Below are 12,566 nucleotides of genomic sequence, written 5' to 3' on the forward strand. Positions count from 1 at the left end.
CATAATCTCATAAGAACTAAGTTCTAAGTAAAGCTTTCCAGAATTCACCAGCCATTCGCCTAAAGTAATGCAGTCCACCTTGTGTCGATATTCGATGCTCAGATGTTTTGCATATCATCGAGAATTGTAGCAAAAGCTGAAATGAGCTTCCGCCTTACAAAGCCTATCTAGCTCAGAACCTAACAACCGAGCGAGGTGGCACAGTGGTTAGCACACTGGACTCGCATTCGGGAGGACGACAGTTCAAATCCGCCTCCGGCCATCCTCATTTAGATTTTCCGTGATTTCCCTAAATCGTTTCCGGCAAATGCCGGGATGGTTCCTTTGATAGGGCATGGCCAATTTCCTTCCCAACCTTCCCTAGACCGAGCTTGTGCTCTGTCTCTAATGACATCGTTGTTAAACACTAATCTCCTCCTCCTCAGAACCCAATAAAGAAGGTTGCAGTGCTCGATCTTACCGTCGTGAACGGTTGAGACCTAGACTCTAAACACATCCAATTGCTACAAAGAAGATTAGGCCACATCTTGAAGGTATGGAGTTATTGTGAAAGCGCATATGTATGGTGCGCAGAAACAAAGAATAAGACATATCTCGAAGAACTTCTCGCCTCACGCATTTAACAGTGCTCTGAAAGACTTGTATGAAATGACACCAAGTTCGGCCCCCGGCTGCAAAATTTAAACAATGATTTGTAAATACCTTGTGTTCCTATTTGTGTAAGTTCTGTAGTGTCACAAGATAATAATAAGAAATATACCTATCAAACTACCAATTTAGAAAACTAGCCAAGGAGAACTATTCTTGTATTCTTGTTAGCGGACACTCAGCTCATCACCTGACAGACGGTGTCCCCTGGCACAGAGCGCAGCGGCAAAATAGCGCTGCCTACAGCGTGTCACCAGAGTCGTAGCAGCGGCAGATAACCAACACAAACAGGGCCCTAAACAGCGCCCACTGTTTACAGTGCGGCTTGTAGTTCTTTGGCTGCGTGTTCTTGTGAACCCTCGCAGCGAGACGAAAAAGGCCGCCACTACCGTGACAAAAGCGTATCTCGACGGGATAATCTAGCATTAGGAGATTGCCAGTGTTCGTATCCAGATCGTTTGTTTATGACCGTTCACATTAGAGCTACTCATGGCGCTTTGCCTGTTTCGTCGCTGGATTCAGGTATTGGTAAAATGGTAACCGTAAACTTTACAGAGACGCTGTAGCTGCTAAGTTCGCAATTTCCAACGGGACTTCGAAATGGTAGCAATACAAGCATCTCTCATTCCAGCCACAAAATCCACTGCTGATTTCAAAGTTACACCTATAATTAGTGACTTAGTAAGTGCTCGCCTCCATGACTACGTCAGTGTGTCCGGCTACCATACTAGGAACCCACATTCGATTCCCATACCGCCAAAGTAGGTAAAAAGCTGAACGCTAGTAGAACTCCTTGGGTAACAGAAGAGTTATTGAATTCAACAGATATAAAGAGAAAATATAAAAAGGCACTAAATGAATCAAGCAAAAAGGAATACAAACGTCTCAAAAATGAGATCGACTGGAAGCGCAAAACGGCTAAGCAGGGATGGCTAGAGGGCAAATGGGTATATCACGTAACTAATGAGGAGGTACTTACAAATGGTTCAAATGGCTCTGAGCACTATGGTACTTAACATCTGAGGTCATCATTCCCCTAGAACTTAGAACTACTTCAACCTAACTAACCTAAGGGCATCACACACATCCATGCCCAAGGCAAGATTCGAACCTGCGACCGGTGCGGTCGCGTGGCTCCAGACTGAAGAGCCTAGAACCGCTCGGCCACACTGGCCGGCTGAGTAGGTACTGAATAGAACTGGGTAGAAGAGCAATTTATTTCATAACTTGACTAGAAGAAGGGATCGGTTGGTAGGACATGTTCTGAGACATCAAGATATCACGAATTTAGTGGACGGTAAAAATCGTAGAGGGAGACAAAGAGATGAATACACTAAGCAGATTCAGATGGATGTAGGTTGCAGTAGTTACTTGGAGATGAAGAAGCTTGCACAGGATAGAGTAGCATGGAGAGCTGCATCAAACCACTCTCTGGACTGAAGACCACAACAACAACAACAACCACCAAAGAATTTTTCTTAGTGGAATGAATAAGCCGAAATGGATTAAAACGTAATGGACTCTGTCTCGTTACGAGAAGTGAGCACATGCTTTAATTATGGCTCCTCTTCGGTACTGTTGCTCTAGCATCAGTATGCTAACAACATGTCCAACCAGTACAGCCATCTAATGAAATGAAGATCAGTCAACAGGGTTACGATTTTGCCCCAAATATCGGTGACTTCATACAAAGAAAACAACTACACGTACGGCCAATATATACTTATTAGAATAATAAAATATTTTTTTCTAATACTGAACTAGAATTGAACACTTGTACTTACAAAACACCAACAATGAAAACTGTTCATGTTGGGATATTCATTCCCTTCGTGAAACACAAGAAATAACTAACACAAGACATATGACCACAAACTGAGTAGAAGTATATGTCGAAGGTTGGAGTGCTGTTATACACTCCTGGAAATTGAAATAAGAACACCGTGAATTCATCGTCCCAGGAAGGGGAAACTTTATTGACACATTCCTGGGGTCAGATACATCACATGATCACACTGACAGAACCACAGGCACATAGACACAGGCAACAGAGCATGCACAATGTCGGCACTAGTACAGTTTATATCCACCTTTCGTAGCAATGCAGGCTGCTATTCTTCCATGGAGACGATCGTAGAGATGCTGGATGTAGTCCTGTGGAACGGCTTGCAATGCCATTTACACCTGGCGCCTCAGTTGGACCAGCGTTCGTGCTGGACGTGCAGACCGCGTGAGACGACGCTTCATCCAGTCCCAAACATGCTCAATGGGGGACAGATCCCGAGATCTTGCTGGCCAGGGTAGTTGACTTACACCTTCTAGAGCACGTTGGGTGGCACGGGATACATGCGGACGTGCATTGTCCTGTTGGAACAGCAAGTTCCCTTGCCGGTCTAGGAATGGTAGAACGATGGGTTCGATGACGGTTTGGATGTACCGTGCACTATTCAGTGTCCCCTCGACCATCACCAGTGGTGTACGGCCAGTGTAGGAGATCGCTCCCCACACCATGAGGCCGGGTGTTGGCCCTGTGTGCCTCGGTCGTATGCAGTCCTGATTGTGGCGCTCACCTGCACGGCGCCAAACACGCATACGACCATCATTGGCACCAAGGCAGAAGCGACTCTCATCGCTGAAGACGACACGTCTCCATTCGTCCCTCCATTCACGCCTGTCGCGACACCACTGGAGGCGGGCTGCACGATGTTGGGGCGTGAGCGGAAGACGGCCTAACGGTGTGCGGGACATTAGCCCAGCTTCATGGAGACGGTTGCGAATGGTCCTCGCCGATACCCCAGGAGCAACAGTGTCCCTAATTTGCTGGGAAGTGGCGGTGCGGTCCCCTACGGCACTGCGCAGGATCCTACGGTCTTGGCGTGCATCCGTGCGTCGCTGCGGTCCGGTCCCAGGTCGACGGGCACGTGCACCTTCCGCCGACCACTGGCGACAACATCGATGTACTGTGGAGACCTCACGCCCCACGTGTTGAGCAATTCGGCGGTACGTCCACCCGGCCTCCCGCATGCCCACTATACGCCCTCGCTCAAAGTCCGTCAACTGCACATACGGTTCACGTCCACGCTGTCGCGGCATGCTACCAGTGTTAAAGACTGCGATGGAGCTCCGTATGCCACGGCAAACTGGCTGACACTGACGCCGGCGGTGCACAAATGCTGCGCAGCTAGCGCCATTTGACGGCCAACACCGCGGTTCCTGGTGTGTCCGCTGTGCCGTGCGTGTGATCATTGCTTGTACAGCCCTCTCGCAGTGTCCGGAGCAAGTATGGTGGGTCTGACACACCGGTGTCAATGTGTTCTTTTTTCCATTTCCAGGAGTGTATGTATGACTACGTACGGAGCTATTTTATCAGCATACTCTGAAACAAACATAATCGGTATACAATGTGAAGTGGAAGACTAAAGTGATTTAAGCTGCTTCGTTACGCTGAGGATATAAAATCCTGAGTTACTCATCTTGGCAGCTGTCCTTCATTCGAGTTCTGGAAAGTTTAACCTCGTCTTTTATGGTGATGGAATTTCAGAAAACTGTGTTTAGCAGCTCTGATTTACTAACACTGTCACAGGTAATACTGTATTATAATTGATATCACGCAGTCAAGGTATTAATTGTGTCTTTACGCTGATACTTTACGTACAAACATAATTTATTTGGATTCTCGATCAGATTTCGACACAGACTTTACTTGTGGAAGCTATTAATAGAGTGTCGCATTAAAGTTCGTGCTAAGTTTCGAGCTTCAGTTAAACATTGCAAATCTTTGGCACGATATGGGACACATTAGTGACATGGCGTCCAGGGCCGGAAAGAAGTCCATATTGGTTATGAGATAGGTCCAGTTCTAGTGCATATTTGGAAACCCGCTGAAAAGGTAATACTTTCGCTTCCAGAGTACTCTCTAAGTCAGAGATGAATTTCTCTGCAACTGATATCGAGTGCGTTGCACTTCCTTGGGCCACTCACAATTTCGGTCCATATCTGTTTGGTAAACGATTCTCCGTTGTGATGAACTATCATTCTCTACGCTGGCTAACTAGCCTAAAAGGTCCTTGGTGTCGACTGGCGAGATAGGCACCGAGGCTTCAGAAGTATGACATCACCGTGTAGACGGACGTAGGCACAAGGACGCCGATTGCCTTTCAGGGAATCCTTTGGCGGAGCACAGCTGTGTGGATGAAATCTCTGTCGTCTAGCATTAAATGACACTGCTGTTGAGCAATGGGAAGATCCAGCACTGCTGAAAACCATGGAAGCCTTGAAGAATGGGCAAACCGACCAAAGGAGAATTCCAATCACACTCCAAGACAAAAAATAAAGACGCACTATGAATAAGCTATGCCAGTTAGTCACAAACTGATATTGATACAAGTGTCGACAAAAAAATGCAAAACTGTAAACCTTGGTGGCCGATTGATGAATGTGTGACGCTGCAGCGCAACTTCAATGTGCAGCCTGTATGGATAATAAACAGGGGACATGTCGACACTAGGGCGTAAAGTCTTTGCGAATTTCATTCCGTGTACACAGTTGAGCAGTAACTATGCCTCGCAGACAGGCACGTGAACAATATACACAAATGCCAGCATTTGAGAGAGGACTAGTAGTTGACCTCAAAGAAGCCGATTAGAGTAATCGGTGAATCGCTCGACGTTTGAATAGGATCTATGCCACTGTTCGACAATGTTGGCAGGAATGGGTGAACCATGGCCGAACACAGCGTCAAGAAGGAAGCGGCCGACCTATAAAGACAACAGAACGTGAGGACCGATAAGCAGTCAGAAGGGCCTTCAGAGCCCCGGATTCATCATTATCATCGATCCGATGTGCAACAGGTGCTTCAGTTATCACGAGGACCATTAATAGGCGGCTCACAGAAAGGGGGCTGAGATCAAGGGCCTCCGCCGACTTCCATTCACCTCTGTACACCAACAAGCTCGTTTTCAGTGGTTTTGGCAAATTCGGCCTGAAATGTCATTGACTGGAGTAGTATCGTCTTCAGTGATATGTCCCGCTTCGAAATGAGCCCCGATGACCAGTGAAGACACCCCGGACAGCGGTGGGGTACCAACCTGACTGACGCCCGCCACACGACACGACATACGGGAGTGATGGACTGGGATGCTATTTTATTTCATAGCAGGGCTCCTTCAGTTGTCATCCGAGGCACCCTCACAGCACAGTGGTACGTCGACGATACACACACATCAAAAAAAGTTCCCAGAACTCCTGAAGATAGACGTTGACTGTGGATGTTGTATCACAGACACAGTCCCTTTGACTGTTCAGAGATGTCACTAAACCCACCCAAAGATGTAAACAACCACGCATGAGCAGCGCCTGTTAGACGGAGGGGGTCCGACAGCCGATCAGTTCCAGTCATTCCACCAGGAAGGAGGTACACAGCTTGTGTTGTCTATAGTTCAACTATGCCTAGACGGTCAATACCGCGGTTCGATCTCGTCAGCATAGTTGCTTCGTGCCAGGAAGGGCTCTCAACAATGGCAGTGTCCGGGCGTTTCGGAGTGAACCGAAGCGACAGTGTTCGGACATGGAGGAGATACAGAGAGACAGGAACTGTCGACGACGTGCCTCGCTCAGGCCGCCCAAGGTCTACGACGGCAGTTGATGACCGCTACCTACGGATTTTGGCTCGGATGAACCCTGACAGAAACGGCACCGTGTTGAATAATGCTTTTTGTGCAGCCACAGGACGTCGTGTTAGGATTCAAACTGTGCGCAGCAGACTGCATGATGCGGAACTTCACTCCCGAAGTCCATGACAAGGCCCATCTTTGCAACCACGACACCACGCAGCGCGGTACAGATGGGCCGAACAACATTCCGAATGGACTGCTCAGGCTTGACATCAGCCGGCCGATGTGGCCGAGCGGTTCTAGGTGCTTCAATCTGGAACCGCGCTACGGTCGCAGGTTCGAATCCCGCCTCGGGCATGGATGTGTGTGATGTCCTTAGGTTAGTTAGGTTTAAGTAATTCTAACAAGGGAACCCCCCCATCGCACCCCCCTCAGATTTAGTTATAATTTGGCACAGTGGATAGGCCTTGAAAAGAAGAAGTTGTGTGGAACTATGAAAAAATAAGCAAAATATACTAACTGAGTAGTCCATGTGCAACATAGGCAACATCAAGAATGGTAGGAGCACAAGCGCGCCGTGGTCCCGTGGTTAGCGTGAACAGCTGCGGAGCGAGACGTCCTTGGTTCAAGTCTTCCCTCGACTGAAGATTTTACTTTCTTTACTTTCACAAATGATGATCTGTCCGTTCGTTCATTGACGTCTCTGTTCACTGTAGTAAGTTCAGTGTCTGTGTTTTGCGACCGCACCGCAAAACCGTGCGATTAGTAGACAAAATGACGTGCCTCTCCAATGGGAACCGAAAACATTTGATCGCAAGGTCATAGGTCAACCGATTCCTCCACAGAAAAACACGTCTGATATATTCTACACGACACTGGTGACAGCATGTGCGTCACATGACAGGAATATGTTGTCGACCCACCTAACTTGGCGAATGGGTAAAAAGATTCTTCTACCTTGCCCGATTTAGGTTTTCTTGTGGATGTGATAATCACTTCCAAAAAATTGATGAAAACATAAGAGTGTGACACATAAACTTCAACAAATGAATGCAACAGTTTCACAGTCGCACAGTTTTCTCTGTGCTCTGTCAAAACACATGTTTTTAAGGTTTTCAAATTTTTCCGTGTGTAGACCGTCAAACCCTGCATATGTCCAAGCAAATCTGAACATGTCCTGGAATTTTGCACAGCGAAGTTGATTATGTGTGAGTGCCTGAACTCTGATAATTGTCTGAAAATAAAAAATTTTCATCCGATGGAAGACTTGAACCAAGGATCTCTCGTTCCGCAGCTGCTGACGCTAACCACAGGACCACGGCGTTCTAGTGCTCACATTGTCCTTGATGTTGCCTATGTTTCGTATAGACTGCTTAGTTTGTATATTTTGCTTATTTTTTCATAGTTCCACACAATTTATTCCTGTTTTCTCGATCGATCTGTGTTCAGCTTTTCAAGGCCTATCGACTGTGCCAACTTATAACTGAATCTGAGGGGGGTGCGATGGGGAGGTTCCCTTGTAAGTCTAGCGGACTGATGACCTCAGATGTTAAGTCCCATAGTGCTTAGAGCCATTTGAAACATTTTTAAAGACTAACAACAAGTGCAGAGATCTGTTAAGGTATGCGCTTTAGAGCTCTTGTTTGCAAAATATATTTTTCTTGTTTTTGTGTAGAGAAGCTGTCCCTAAAGTCAGTCGGTGGTTTTTTTTTTGTTTTTTTTTTTTGGGTTACTCTGTATGACTTCTTTGAATTTTGACGGAATACTCAACCTTGCGCGTTCCTGTAATGACGCCTTCTCCAAATTCATTTCTTCACTTTGGGTCACTGGGACAGGAAATATGTCGATGATGTTGGTGTGTTACGCTCGCTCTTACATTGGCTCGGACACATAGCCTAACGTCACAAAGAATGCGTTCGATGGAGTGTCCAAAGACCTTTTGGTACATAATGTAAATGAAATGTGTCTACTTTTCTCCTTGTTTTATCGGAAGGTAACGTAGTCAGCCAACAACACCATTACAGCGTTTGCATATTAAAGAACGATCAACAAATGCTGCTACGGTCCTCTTGCAGTTTTGTGGTAGCAGCGCATCGGGCCAAAAAGTCAGGCTACAAATTTCGATGGAGAAAAATGACTTTCAAAGTTGACGTTTCATCTTGGAAGTAGTAGGACAATACTCTGGCCTACCACTTGAATAACTGAGGCCTATAAAGTGCCTTGAAGGCTATCAAACATTCTCAATATAAATTCGAGAATGTATATGCTTTTAGAACATAATGATGGACATAACACCCATTTCTCTCTAAGGTGAACGTACGTTTTCAAATTTTAATTATGCTGAAATGTGCGATCGCATTTTAAGTGAAGATAGAGATCATAACTTTAGATAACATTGTCTCTGGAGTGCAGCGACCTGATACTATATTTATGTTAAAATCGACAGACGAGATCGCAATAATATTTGTTTATTTACCGGTTTCTGCTTATGTTAAAGCCATCTTCAGAATTTTTGGCCCCTGTGGCTGGTGCTGGCCGCTCCTCAGTTTTCTCGTGATACAACGATCGTACACTTTCAGTACGAAAAAACCGTGGAGCCGTCCGCACCAGCCATAGGGGACCAAAAATTCTGAAGATTGCTTTGACATAAGCCGAAACCGGAAAATGAGCAAATATTATTGCGATCTTGACTGTTGACTTTAATCTAGAAGATAGAGATATTCAAAAGAAACACTATAACAGACACGAAATTTCTCGCATTTACATGTTAATACAACAATGATTTTTTCCCGTGTCCCTGAAAACTGTTCCTTCTCAGTATGTTGAATAACGAACATGGATTCTGAGCAAACTGAAGATATAGAAACTGAAGTCCAAACATTACAGTCACAGCATATGATCAATAGGCACGGTCCGTTTGATCTCAGAATATATGGTTCACATAACAGGCGAGACGAAATTACAAACTGGCGTTATTGCTTTTAAAACATCTTTCACGCTTCTGTTTCGCATCCGTTACAGGTTTAAATTTGGATTCCCAGGCCGTTTGAATTGCAAATACATGCTATAGCGAATTCCGAACACAAACTTCGGTTTCAGCTCGAATAAATCATGTTATGTAAAGTTACAGTGGCCTTAGTCATATTTCTGGGAAGATCTCTGTGACAAATGCAAGCAAACAATTGTCAGGTATTCGTCTATAATGACGTTATACTCCATCCCTTGGCGCCTGCGCTTTTCTACCGATTCAGCATATATACTGGTGAACCACTGCAGCAAGACTTCAGAAAGCACCTGAAGATGACGAACAACTGACTCGTTGATATATTGTGCAACTTCCACAACATTATCCGATGCGACGCCCGTGAACCAATGAAGCAATTGTCAGGTAATTTAATGCGATTGGAGCCCAAGGAACTGAAGTATGGGTACATGTATTTTTTCGTTGAAGTTAATCGTAGTAAGACTGAAATTCAGTGAGATATTATTTTTCACATATTCAATGCCGAAAACTGAAAATAATGGACAACATTCTTTTATAGATTCAAATGCTTTAAACGGTAAATATATTCATGGAGCGTAATCTCTGCAGATAGATTGGCTAGAAAAGCACATAAATTCCAGTATTGTTTTCCTCTTCCCACTACAACAACGTTTATTGCAAACAAAATTGAGAAATGTGTTGTGATAGCTATTGTTGGACCAATCATTCATAAATTAGCATGTGTCCCCAGTTGTGTAGATCATAGCCTGCGTCCGTGAGTGCATAAAACCTGTTCTGTAGTGGGTTTTGTGCAGCTCCTACAAATTTTTGTTACTTAGCGGCATCGAAAATAAATGTAAATATCATATGGCGTTTTTGAAAGGAAAGTGTGTACTTTCTCCGCACACACTAGCGCCTTTCGTTGAGGATATCTGAAAGTTATGTCGTACGTGTTTTTTGAACTGTAGGTGAGTGTGCAGGTGAGTGCAATGGATGCATGTATGATGATGATGATGATGATGATGATGACAGAAGGGAGAGGGTGGATCCCGGTGCCGGCACATAGCCTACTCCCCTCGAATAGCACCAAGGGGCCGCGTAGCTTAACATCCCTATCCGACGAACGGATCACCAACAACAATGTCACATGCCCTAAGTTTATGAGATACTGAGGAGAGGTTTGGAATTTAAATCAGGATATTGGTGCGAAAACTGGTGACCAGGAACGTTTCGCCACCACCTCTCCTCACCTTGCCGACTAAATCTTAGTAGTGAAAATTTCATCTACTATCAGAGTTCGAACCTGTGTAACCTCCGAGTCGAGCACCACCACACAGGCGTGCGTTTGAGACTTCAGCTGCGGAGACGGGTAGGAATAAACACTCACGGAAAGTATCAGATTGGTTATAATTAAACTTCTGCTATTTGAACCAGTGTAGACGGAAAACTATTTACCGTATGGGTGCCGTACGTTATAGGAATGATGTCCAGAATGTGCGCTTAAGGATTTGAGTTGTTAGTAGTGTTAGTGTCACGACTTGCCGTTAGGCGCCGTTACTGGTACAGCAACATAGGGTTTGAAACAGAAGGATCAATGTGCATGACTATTGCAGACAGTCAACGTCGGTCTGAACAAGGTGAGCAGGGCTTGACTGGTAAGGCTGTTTTATCAGACAACGGCAATAGTGCTGCTGCTCTTCGAATTATGGAATACGGAGACGTCCTCTTTTCGCACCGGCGTTGAAGAATATGATTCGGAAATTCGAATTAACTGGCGAATTTGGAATCTCTCCTGGACGAAACCGACGACCAACTGCGCCAAAAATTGTTGAAGAAGCTACTTTTATCACGGTGAAAATGCTGAACGTAACGTGCACCGTTCATGCAATTTACGAGCTTTGTCACGACAGCAGAACATTCATGGACTACCATTCGAAAAGTGCTGCGAACAAGTTTGAAATGGTATCTCTGGCGCTGTTCCATGATGTGGAGGCATATGGTAGACACACTGAGCAACGTTTGTAACCTGTAACGTAAACGTGACACGCAACTAACAAATGTTACCCTCTCATGTGGAAGTAAAAATGTTTCTTTCAATGGTTTTATTCGTTATTTCTCTTGCGCATGTCCTTGCAAATGTTTCCATAAGGTTTCATTGTCCTGCGACCACACGTTTTTCATGGGGCCCTTCTCCTGTAGCGGATGTTAATTATAACCACTCTCTAATTAAAAGAGCCTCGAGATCCTCGAAAGAAACATTACATCGAGGCAACAGTACGCAGAGTAAACTGTTACGGGACAACACGTAAACACGTGACACGTATCACGCCGGTATTAGAAATCGTTCAGCTTATTCAAAACCCTTGTAGGCAGATCTGTTTGCTGTCGTTTTTCTGACTGCGTTTTCTGCTTGCACTTGGTACAGAGTTCGAACATAAGAGAAGCAGAACGTCACGTTAAACACATCTAGATGACATCATTCGTGACTGGAACATTGGTTGATTAGAAACCAAGCAGTGGGAGCTGAACCATTAGTACCAAGCGAGGTGGCGCAGTGGTTAGCACACTGGACTCGCATTCGGGAGGACGACGGTTCAATCCCGTCTCCGGCCATCCTGATTTAGGTTTTCCGTGATTTCCCTAAATCGTTTCAGGCAAATGCTGGGATGGTTCCTTTGAAAGGGCACGGCCGATTTCCTTCCCCATCCTTCCCTAACCTGAGCTTGCGCTCCGTCTCTAATGACCTCGTTGTCGACGGGACGTTAAACACCACTAACCACTGAACCATTAGTAAAATCCAGAATGAGATTTTCACTCTGCAGCGGAGTGTACGCTGATATGAAACTTCCTGGCAGATTAAAACTGTGTGCCCGACCGAGACTCGAACCCGGGTCCTTTGTCTTTCGCGGGCAAGTGCTCTACCATCTGAGCTACCGAAACACGACTCACGGCCGGTCTCACAGCTTTACTTCTGCCAGTATCTCGTCTCCTACCTTCCAAACTTTACAGAAGCTCTCCTGCGAACCTTGCATTCTGGAAACATCCCCCAGGCTGTGGCTAAGCCATGTCTCCGCATTATCCTTTCTTTCAGGAGTGCTAGTTCTGCAAGGTTCGCAGGAGAGCTTCTGTAAAGTTTGGAAGGTAGGAGACGAGATACTGGCAGAAGTAAAGCTGTGAGACCGGGCGTGAGTCGTGCTTCGGTAGCTCAGATGGTAGAGCACTTTCCCGCGAAAGGCAAAGGACCCGAGTTCGAGTCTCGGTCGGGCACACAGTTTTAATCTGCCAGGAAGTTTCATTAGTAAAATGTCATCCTTAACTTTGTC

This window comes from Schistocerca serialis, chromosome 3 (assembly GCF_023864345.2).
Source record: "Schistocerca serialis cubense isolate TAMUIC-IGC-003099 chromosome 3, iqSchSeri2.2, whole genome shotgun sequence".
In the NCBI taxonomy this organism is placed as follows: Eukaryota; Metazoa; Arthropoda; class Insecta; order Orthoptera; family Acrididae; genus Schistocerca; species Schistocerca serialis.